Raw genomic sequence first — 9639 nt, 5'->3', positions numbered from 1 at the left:
TTCCAACTCTTTTTGTTCTCGAGCCCTTCTCTCCATCTTCTCCCCTTCCTGTCATCCAGTCATGCCACCTTTCATTTCTCCCATCTCGTGTACTTCCTCCCACCCCACAGTCCCTACGCCAACCCATCACTACCCCTCTCCCTTCCTACTGCCGCCATCCCAGGCTTCAATTCCCTCTTGGATAAGCTCACAGTTGCCGTCTTTGCCTCACTGGGCAGTCTCCAAATGGTCCACCGAAGCGCTCATCACTACCTCCTCAGGAGCAGCGACCTCAACTGCCTCATCCTCATCTCTTGCTAATCTTCCCTCCCAGTGCACCCACTGGGGTTATAATCTTGCTAAACACCTTACCCGCTCGATCACCTCAGACATGCCCCCACTGCTCATTTAGACTCTGCCAGTGGATCAGCAATCACCGCCCTCTCCGACTTTCCCCTCCGAAATGACCGTTCACTCACCAACCAGGACCTCCGCATCAAAGACCTGATTGTGGGCGATTACATTGGCATCATGGCTTTGACTGAAACTTGGCTCCAAGCTCGCGACATCTTGCCCCTGACTGAAGCCTCCCCACCTAACCATGCTTTCCACCACCTGCCCGGTACAATCCGCCGGGGTGTCGGTGTATCCCTCATTAACAAATCCCACCTTGGTCTCCCCCCTACTCCTCTAGTCGAATCATAGAATCATAGAAAGGTTACAGCACGGAAGGAGGCCATTCAGCCTATCGACTCCGCGCCGGCAACATTCAGAGCAATCCAGCTAGTCCCACTCCCCCGCCCTTTCCCTGTACTTTCCCAAGTACATTGCCCTCTTTCAAGCATCTCACCCTATTCCACCTTTTCCACCTATCCTTTAAAATCCTTGTTCCCTTACGCTCCTAAGACCGATCCCGATTTTCTCCCCGAGTTTTTCTCGCTTCTTTCCTCTCTCAGGATCAGCTTTGCGCGACTCCTCGTCCTCGGTGATTCCAATTATCACCTCAAATCACTTTGCCCCTCTCTCCTCTGATTTCACTGATTTTGCTGCCCTTATACACGCCATAAACCTCTCCCTCCATATTAACTCTCCTACCCATATTGTCGAACGTTCTATCTACATCTTTACTCCCATGGTCCAAATCACAGATTAGTTAATCACCGACCTTTCCCTTTTATTCCGCACCACCTACACCCTCATACCCCCTACCAACCCCATTGTTTTCCATATCCGCCGACAAGGGGAGAAACTCTCTGCAATTCACTTGCAACTGCTTGGTCAAGCTCCTGTCTTCCTTCCTTTCCATTCACTAAAATGCTTCTGTTGCTGTCAATCTCCCAACCATCCTCCCACCGACAACTTTGATTCCCTTCACCCCAGTGAAACCTATACTCTCACCAACCCTGTTATGGCCCCATCTTCACTCCCTCAAGACCAAAGTGCACAGCCCTTGATCGTATCTGGTGCACAATTGGCTGGACCAAATCAAGCACTGTTCGGCACTGTTAGGCAGAACTCTCCTCTGCAAAAACTAAGATGACTCTGGAGAGCCAGTTTATATTCAGTGGCTCCTTTTGTCCACTACCAATCGTCTCCTTTAACCCTTATGCCCTACACCCTCCCCCAACCTTCAACTCACCTCCAAAAACGAGTGAGGAACTCATGGAATTCTTTGTCACTAAGATTGAGACCATCCGTTCAGATGCGTCTGCCGTATTCCCCGTTCCCCTTTTCCACTAAACCAAACCTGCTCCCAGACTCCTCCTGCTCTAGCCCTGATGCCTCGCCCATCTCTATTGTCTTCTCCTACGCTCTCTACGAGCTTATCTTGTATATGGTTCCCACCACCTGCTCCCATTAAACTTCTGACCACCCAAATTCCCTTGCTCCCCCCATTCTAGCTGACATTGTAAAGGGTTCCCTCTCCTCAGGTACTGTTCTATTCCCTTTCAAAACAGCAGCATTAACCCCTCCTCACAAAAATCCAGTCTCGACCATTTCCAACACCTCATTTCCAATTCCGCTACCCTCTCAAAAGTCCGAGTATATGCTGTCACCAAACATATCCCCGCCCATCTCTCCAGCAATTCCATATTTGAATCCGTCCTATTAGATTTCTGCACATGCCACAGTCCTGAAGTTGGGATGGGTTGAAACCATCGTTCCTGTTTCAGGTCGCCGTTCTTCGAACTCTCCCGTTATCAGTCACGTGGCTGTCGGTTGGACGGGACGAGAAATGCTCAGGCACATTGTAGCAGTGGCCGGCAAGAAATATTGCGAATCCTTGAGCTTCAGAGGAAGGTCACGTGTTGCATAGATAATTGAGTCTCATTTCACTAAAACACCTTGAGGAGCTGCGGGTGGGAGCCGTTGAATTATAACCAGTGAAGACCGTTAGCTTTTTCTCGAGGTAAAGAAAGTCTTGCCTGTCCTGGTGTGCAACAATCCCCCATTATCACTACTGTATAGTTCTTGCATCTTTCTGTAATTTACCTGCAAATGTTCTCCTATATCTCCTTCCCACTATTTGGTGGCCTAAAGTATACACCGAATAGCGTAAATAGCTCCTCTGCTATTCCTTAATTCTAACCAAATAGATTTTGTCTTTCACCCCTCAAATACATCATACCTTTCCAGTCCTCTAATAGATTCTTTGATCAATACTGCCCCCCCACCCCCACTTCATTCTTTCCTCCTCTAGCTTTACTGAATACCTTCTTGCCAGGAATATTATCCTCCCCTTCTTTGAAGCACGTCTCTGTTATTGCCACTAGATCATAGTCCCATGTGGCGACTTGAGCCTGCATCTCACCAACTTTATTTACAACGCTCCCTGTGTTTTTTTTATTTATTCGTTCATGGGATGTGGGCGACGCTGGCGAGGCCGGCATTTATTGCCCATCCCTAATTGCCCTTGAGAAGGTGGTGGTGAACCGCCATCTTGAAACACTGCAGTCCGTCTGGTGGAGGTTCCCCCACATTGCTGTTAGGAAGGGAGTTCCAGGATTTTGACCCAGCGACGATGAAGGAACGGCGATATATTTCCAAGTCGGGGTGGTGTGTGACTTGGAGGGAAACGTGCAGGTGGTGTTGTTCCCATGTACCTGCTGCTCTTGTCTTTCTAGTTGCTAGAGGTCGTGGGTTTGGGTGGTGCTGTCGAAGAAGCCTTGACGAGTTGCTGCAGTGCATCCTGTGGACTGTACACACTGCAGCCACTGTGCGCCGGTGGTGAAGGGAGTGAATGTTTAGGATGGTGGATGGGGTGCCAATCAAGCGGGCTGCTTTGTCCTGGATGGTGTCGAGCTTCTTGAGTGTTGTTGGAGCTGCACTCATCCAGGCAAGTGAAGAGTATTCCATCACACTCCTGACTTGTGCCTTGTAGATGGTGGAAAGGCGATGGGGAGTCAGGAGGTGAGTCACCCGCTGCAGAATACCCAGCCTCCGACCTGCTCTTGTGGCCACAGTATTTATGTGGCTGGTCCATTTAAGTTTCTGGTCAATGGTGACCCCCAGGATGTTGATGGTTGGGTATTCGGCGATGGTAATGCCGTTGAATGTCAAGGGGAGGTGGTTAGACTCTCTCTTGTTGGAGATGTTCATTGCCTGGCACTTGTCTGGCGTGAATGTTACGTGCCACTTATGAGTCCAAGCATGGATGTTGTCCAGGTCTTGCTGCATACGGGCTCGGACTGCTTCATTATCTGAGGGGTTGCCAATGGAACTGAACACTGTGCAATCATCAGCGAACATCCCCATTTCTGACCTAATGATGGAAGGAAGGTCATTGATGAAGCAGCTGAAGATGGTTGGGCCTAGCACACTGCCCTGTGGAACTCTTGCAGGAATGCCCTGGGGCTGAGACGACTCGCCTCCAACAACCACTACCATCTTCCTTTGTGCTAGGTATGACTCCAGCCACTGGAGAGTTTTCCCCCTGATTCCCATTGACTTCAATTTTACTCGTGCTCCTTGGTGCCACACTCGGTCAAATGCTCCCTTGATGTCAAGGGCAGTCACTCTCACCTCACCTCAGGAATTCAGCTCTTTTGTCCATGTTTGGGCCAAGGTTGTAATGAGGTCTGGAGCCGAGTGGTCCTGGCAGAACCAAAACTGAGCATCGGTGAGCAGGTTATTGGTGAGTAAGTGCCGCTTGATAGCACTGTCGACGACACCTTCCATCACTTTGCTGATGATTGAGAGTGGACTGATGGGGCAGCAATTGACCGGATTTGATTTGGCCTGCTTTTTGTGGACAGGACATACCTGGGCAATTTTCCACATTGTGGGGTGGATGCCAGTGTTGTAGCTGTACTGGAACAGCTTGGCGAGAGACGCAGCTAGTTTTGGAACACAAGTCTTCAGCGCTGCAGCCGGGATGTTGTCGGGGCCCATAGCCTTTGCTGTATCCAGTGCACTCAGCCGTTTCTTTATATCACGTGGAGTGAATCAAATTGGCTGAAGACTGGCTTCTGTGATGTTGGGGATATCGGGAGGAGGCAGAGATGGATCATCCACTCGGCACTTCTGGCTGAAGATGGCTGCAAACGCTTCAGCCTTGTCTTTTGCACTCACGTGCTGGATTCTGCCATCATTGAGGATGGGGATGTTTTCAGATCCTCCTCCCGTTAGTTGTTTAATTGTCCACCACCATTCACGACTGGATGTGGTAGGACTGCAGAGCTTTGATCTGATCCGTCGGTTGTGGACTCGCTTAGCTCTTTCTATAGCATGTTGCTTCCGCTCTTTTGCATACATGTCGTCCTGAGTTGTAGCTTCACCAGGTTGGCACCTCATTTTTAGTTACGCCTGGCATGCTCTTCTACACTCCTCATTTAACCAGGATTGATCCCCTGGCTTGTTGGTAATGGTAGAGTGAGGAATATGCCGAGCCATGAGGTTAGAGATTGTGCTGGAATACAATTCTGCTGCTGCTGATGGCCCACAGTGCCTCATGGATGCCCAGTTTTGAGCTGCTAGATCTGTTCTGAATCTATCCCATTTAGCACGTTGGTAGTGCCACACAACACGTTGGATGGTGTCCTCAGTGCGAACACGGGACTTCGTCTCCACGAAGACTATGCGGTGGTCACTCCAACCAATACTGTCATGGACAGATGCATTTGCGAAAGGTAGATGGTGAGGACGAGGTCAAGCAGGTTTTTGCCTCGTGTTGGTTCGCTCACTACCTGCCGCAGTCACAGTCTGGCAGCTATATCCTTCAGGACTCGGCCAGCTCGGTCAGTAGTTGCGCTACCGAGCCACTCTTGGTGATGGACATTGAAGTCGCCCACCCAGAGTACATTTTGTGCCCTTGCTACCCTCAGTGCTTCCTCCAAGTTGTGCTCAACATGGAGGAGGACTGATTCATCAGCTGAGGGAGGACGGTAGGTGGTAATCAGCAGGAGGTTTCCTTGCCCATGTTTGACCTGATGCCATGAGATTTCATGGGGTCCAGAATCAATGTTGAGGATTCCCAGGGACACTCCCTGCTTGGATTCCAGTTGAAGGAGCTGTCCACGACCGAGTGTTGCCGAATGGCACACTCCAAGGTCCAGGAGTATGTTTTGAGGGACGCACTGAAGTGAGGTGCTGCCTACGTAAAGGTTCTTTGAGGAAAGGCGACCATGTAAGGACATGTCACTTTGTATGGTACAGAATGTATTAGAAGATATGTACTGTGTTTTGAATTGTAATAATGAGGTCTTAGTTTGCACGATCTGTATTGTATTGTTTTGAACGGTAATTGTGACATTTTCATTGAAATGTGTGTATCAATAAATTTGATGAAATAAAGCATATTTTGAAATTTTAGTAAAATCTTGTGGCACAAATAGACCAATCACTAAAAGTAGCGACGCAGGTTTACAAAAAGGCGAGTCAAGCACTGGAGTTCAATTCTAGAGGGATAGAATTGATAAACAAAGAAGTTATGTTAAACTTGTGTGGAGCCTTGGTTCGGCCACACTTGGATTATTGTGCACAGTCTGGTCTCCATATTATAGAAAGGATATACAGGGATTGGAGAGGTTGCAAAAAAGATTCACAGGGATGGTACCAGAACTGAGGGGATATCCTGATCAGGAAAGGCCGAACAGGCTGGGACTCTTTTCTTTTGAAAAGTGAAGGCTGAGGGGTGACCTGATAGAAGTCTTTAAGATAATGATAGAATTTGGTCGGGTAGATGTAGAGAAAATGCTTCCACTTGGGAGGGAGTATAAAATTAGAGGGAGTAAATATAAGACTGTCACTAATAAATCCAATGTGGAATTCAGGTAAAACTTCTTTACCGAATGAGTGGTAAGAATGTGCAATGCGCTACTACAAGGAGCAGTTGAGGGAAATAACGTAGATGCATTTAAGGGGAAGCTAGATCAGCACAAGGGGCATAATGGAACATCGTATCCTGATAGGGTTAGATGGAGTAGGGAGGGAGGAGGCTCGTATGGAGCATACATGCTGGCATAAACAAGTTGGGCCGAATGGCCTGTTTCTGTGCTGTGGTTTTGAAGTAACTCGATGGAACTCAATGTACTATTTTGGGGGTGGTGGAAGAGCAGAGGGACCTGGGGGCGCATATTCACAAATCTTTGAAGGTGGCAGGGCAAGTTGATAAGGTGGTTAAGCAAGCGGATGGGATACACGGGTTTGTGAAGAGGGGCATTGAATACACAAATTGGGAAGTCATGTTAAACCTTTACAAAAGACTGGTTAGGCCTAAGCTGGAGCATTGTGTACAACACTGGGCACCACACTTTAAGAAGGATGTAAAGGCCTTGGAGAGGGTACAGAGGAGATTTACCAGGGTGATACCAGGGATGAGGGACTTCAGTTATGTGGAGAGATTGGAGCAGAAAAGTTAAGGGGAGATCAAAAAGAGGTGATCAAAATAATGAGGCGTTTTTATAGAGCAAATAGGGGTAATTAAATAATTGGATTGATAACCAGAGGTCATAGGTTTACAATAATTGGCAAAACAACTAGAGGGGAAATAAGGAGAACATTTTTCACACGGAGTGTTGTTGAGCACTGCCTGAAAGGATGGGGTCTCTTTTAGAGGCTGTCTTCGTGTCAACATTCATATTTTCACTGGGAAACTGCAGGAACAGAGTGAAACGGGTCTGCTTGTGTCCCTGGATTCAATGTATAATGTGGAGAAATCTATAAAATTTATAATTGAATCGGTAAAAGTGAACATGGTCAATACAATTATATGAAAACTGTAAATGGAGCCGCTCATTGTTGTTGGACCAGTCCTTTCTGAGCACAGCTTTTAACTTTATTCCTGAGAGAAGTCTCATTAAGACAAGGTTCTGAACTTTGAGAAGTTTGTGATATATCCACGTCATCATTTACATCGGAGTCAAAGCTGCTGATGTGGCCTGTTTGTTCAAATGACTGTAACTAATAGCAATGATCAGGGGTATAACCGTGTCAGTGGAGATTTTCCCCCTGTATAAATCAGGGATCGCTGTAATGAATCCACACAGAGTGCCTGCCGGAGCTGCGGTTTCCAGGCCAACAGAAATCGTTGCTTCTCACAGAAATGGGATATTCAGTAATGTATCTGATAGAATGTATTTATTATCCAGTTCTCGCAGCCGTTGGAGTTCCAGGTAAGCCATTACCTCAGCTGTTCATGGTGTAAATCGTTATTAAATCTGCTGCTGTACTTGGCACTCTATTTTCTCCCGTCATGTATTACACAGTGGACTGTTCTGTCCTAAGTCTCTGCTCTTTTTGGTCTTCGAGCAGCTGCATTACATGCATTACGATCTTGTATGTCCAACCATGGCATTGTTACTGGATTATTCTCTGTACCTAACTTATTAGAATCAGGTGTCTGGGCTAAGAGCTGGTCTCAGACCATCAAGAGCTGTGAACAGTTTCATGTTGTGGAACTAACCTGTCCTGGAATATTTTTTCATCAATGTGTTTTCAGTGATTGATAATGAGACAGCTCACGGTCTCAGTGTTACAAGGAGGCAGCGCAATGTCCTCCCTCCACAATAATATGGTTCAGTTTAACTGGGATTTTAATGTATTTATTGGTTATCACTGTGATGAAATATTATTTCATTCTGTGTGTATCTGACGCCGCATCAGATGTCTGGTTACTGAACTGAGTTTGCTGCTGATTCTTTCAATCTCATTCCCTGCTTTACTGTGGATGAATTTACTGTAAAATGCAATGTTTTGAGGTCATGTTTCACTTCATCTGTTCAAATCATGAGCATTTCTATTTATCTGTAGATTTTTAGCAGCAGCGGTGATGTTGGTGTTTTGTTAATTGACCAATGCCGCCATCTAATGCTGTGCATTGTAATTACAGAAGAATGAATTTCAAATATTGTGAGGTTTGTCTTGAAGAGGCATTCGATTCTGTTTATTCCACGCATTGCGGATGAAGTGAACAGTGTAGGTGAACTGGTGGAACATTGGAATATCTGCAGAAACATTAAACTGTTCACAGAGGCTTCACCATTTAACAAACTGACACTGAGAATAGAATCGTTGGAACACGGGGCTGGTGAAGAGAAAACTGTCTCAGGATGTTCGGATTTACGAGGAAATGAAAGGGGCATTGAGAAAGAGTAGAGAGAGTGCGGAGAGATAGATTGCAGCGATAGAGATCGCGACTGAGAAGGAAAACGAGAGGGACGGTGAGAAGGAAAGAGAGGAAGAGATAGACAGAGAGAGAGAAATGCACACACGGAGAACGAGAAAGGGGAGAGAGAGCAGCAGCGGTGTGAATAATTCATCGGAATGAACTGCTGAAACTTCCAGTACAATTATAAAAATAAAATGTGACCTGAAGGTGTTATTAGGATGTTGTCAGATTGTGAGAGTTTTATTGTACTCTCTCCGGGTGTGTTTATCACTATCAGATCCTCAGTCTGTTTATGTGAATGTTCCTTTTCCTTGTTTACTGATTGAATACATAAACATAATTGAAATGTATTTAAAGAATAGGATCATTGATTTCTTTATCGCTTTGAATTATGGGGATATTGTATTCGAGAAGTTATGTGACAGCTTTATTCAATAAAGAACGAGGCGAATTCAATGATTGTATTTTAATGTAATTTTTCGTTGAATATGCAAGTAAATTTATTGAACACATTATGTAACCAACGAGCAGTTCATTGACACCAATATCCACAGAAATTAATGGTTGAATTCATCAATTGGATTGTGTGAGCTGGACCTATAGATTAGATTTCCTCCAACACTCTGCTGCAGTCTCTCCCTGTGAATCCCAGCCTCTCCTCCCACGGCATCGAATCCTCTGTCTCCTCATCCGTTCCCTCAGTTCATTCGCTTTCCCAAACTATCTGCTACTGATTCCCCTCCAGCTCATACATGTCCTTTTCCTTGGTCTCCCTCCCAAACGCACTCGTTCGCTCGGCCTCCAGTTGCCTCTTCTAACCCAATCCGAAGCCTCAAACTCACCCCCACGGATCTTGGTCTTTCCAGTTTTGTGCCAGCCCCAGTCGGCTCTCTCCACCCAGAGCAACAAACCTCCCCCTGTCCCATCACCTTCGCTGCCCTCGCTCACTTTCCCGTCCATCTGGAGTCCAAATCCGGATTCAACCTGTTGGACTCCCGGTGTTTAAAACCCTCCTCCCTTCCCCACCGGCACTGCCCCCTCACTCTGCACTT

General features: G+C 46.7%; 1 pseudogene; it reads right to left on the bottom strand.

Annotated features, from left to right (window-relative positions):
* The window catches only part of LOC137318381 (zinc finger protein 850-like), a 263722-nt pseudogene that overhangs the window by 84893 nt on the left and 169190 nt on the right, over nucleotides 1-9639 (bottom strand).

Source organism: Heptranchias perlo, unplaced genomic scaffold (genome assembly GCF_035084215.1).
Source record: "Heptranchias perlo isolate sHepPer1 unplaced genomic scaffold, sHepPer1.hap1 HAP1_SCAFFOLD_70, whole genome shotgun sequence".
In the NCBI taxonomy this organism is placed as follows: domain Eukaryota; kingdom Metazoa; phylum Chordata; class Chondrichthyes; order Hexanchiformes; family Hexanchidae; genus Heptranchias; species Heptranchias perlo.
This window is presented reverse-complemented; position numbering and strand designations above follow the sequence as displayed.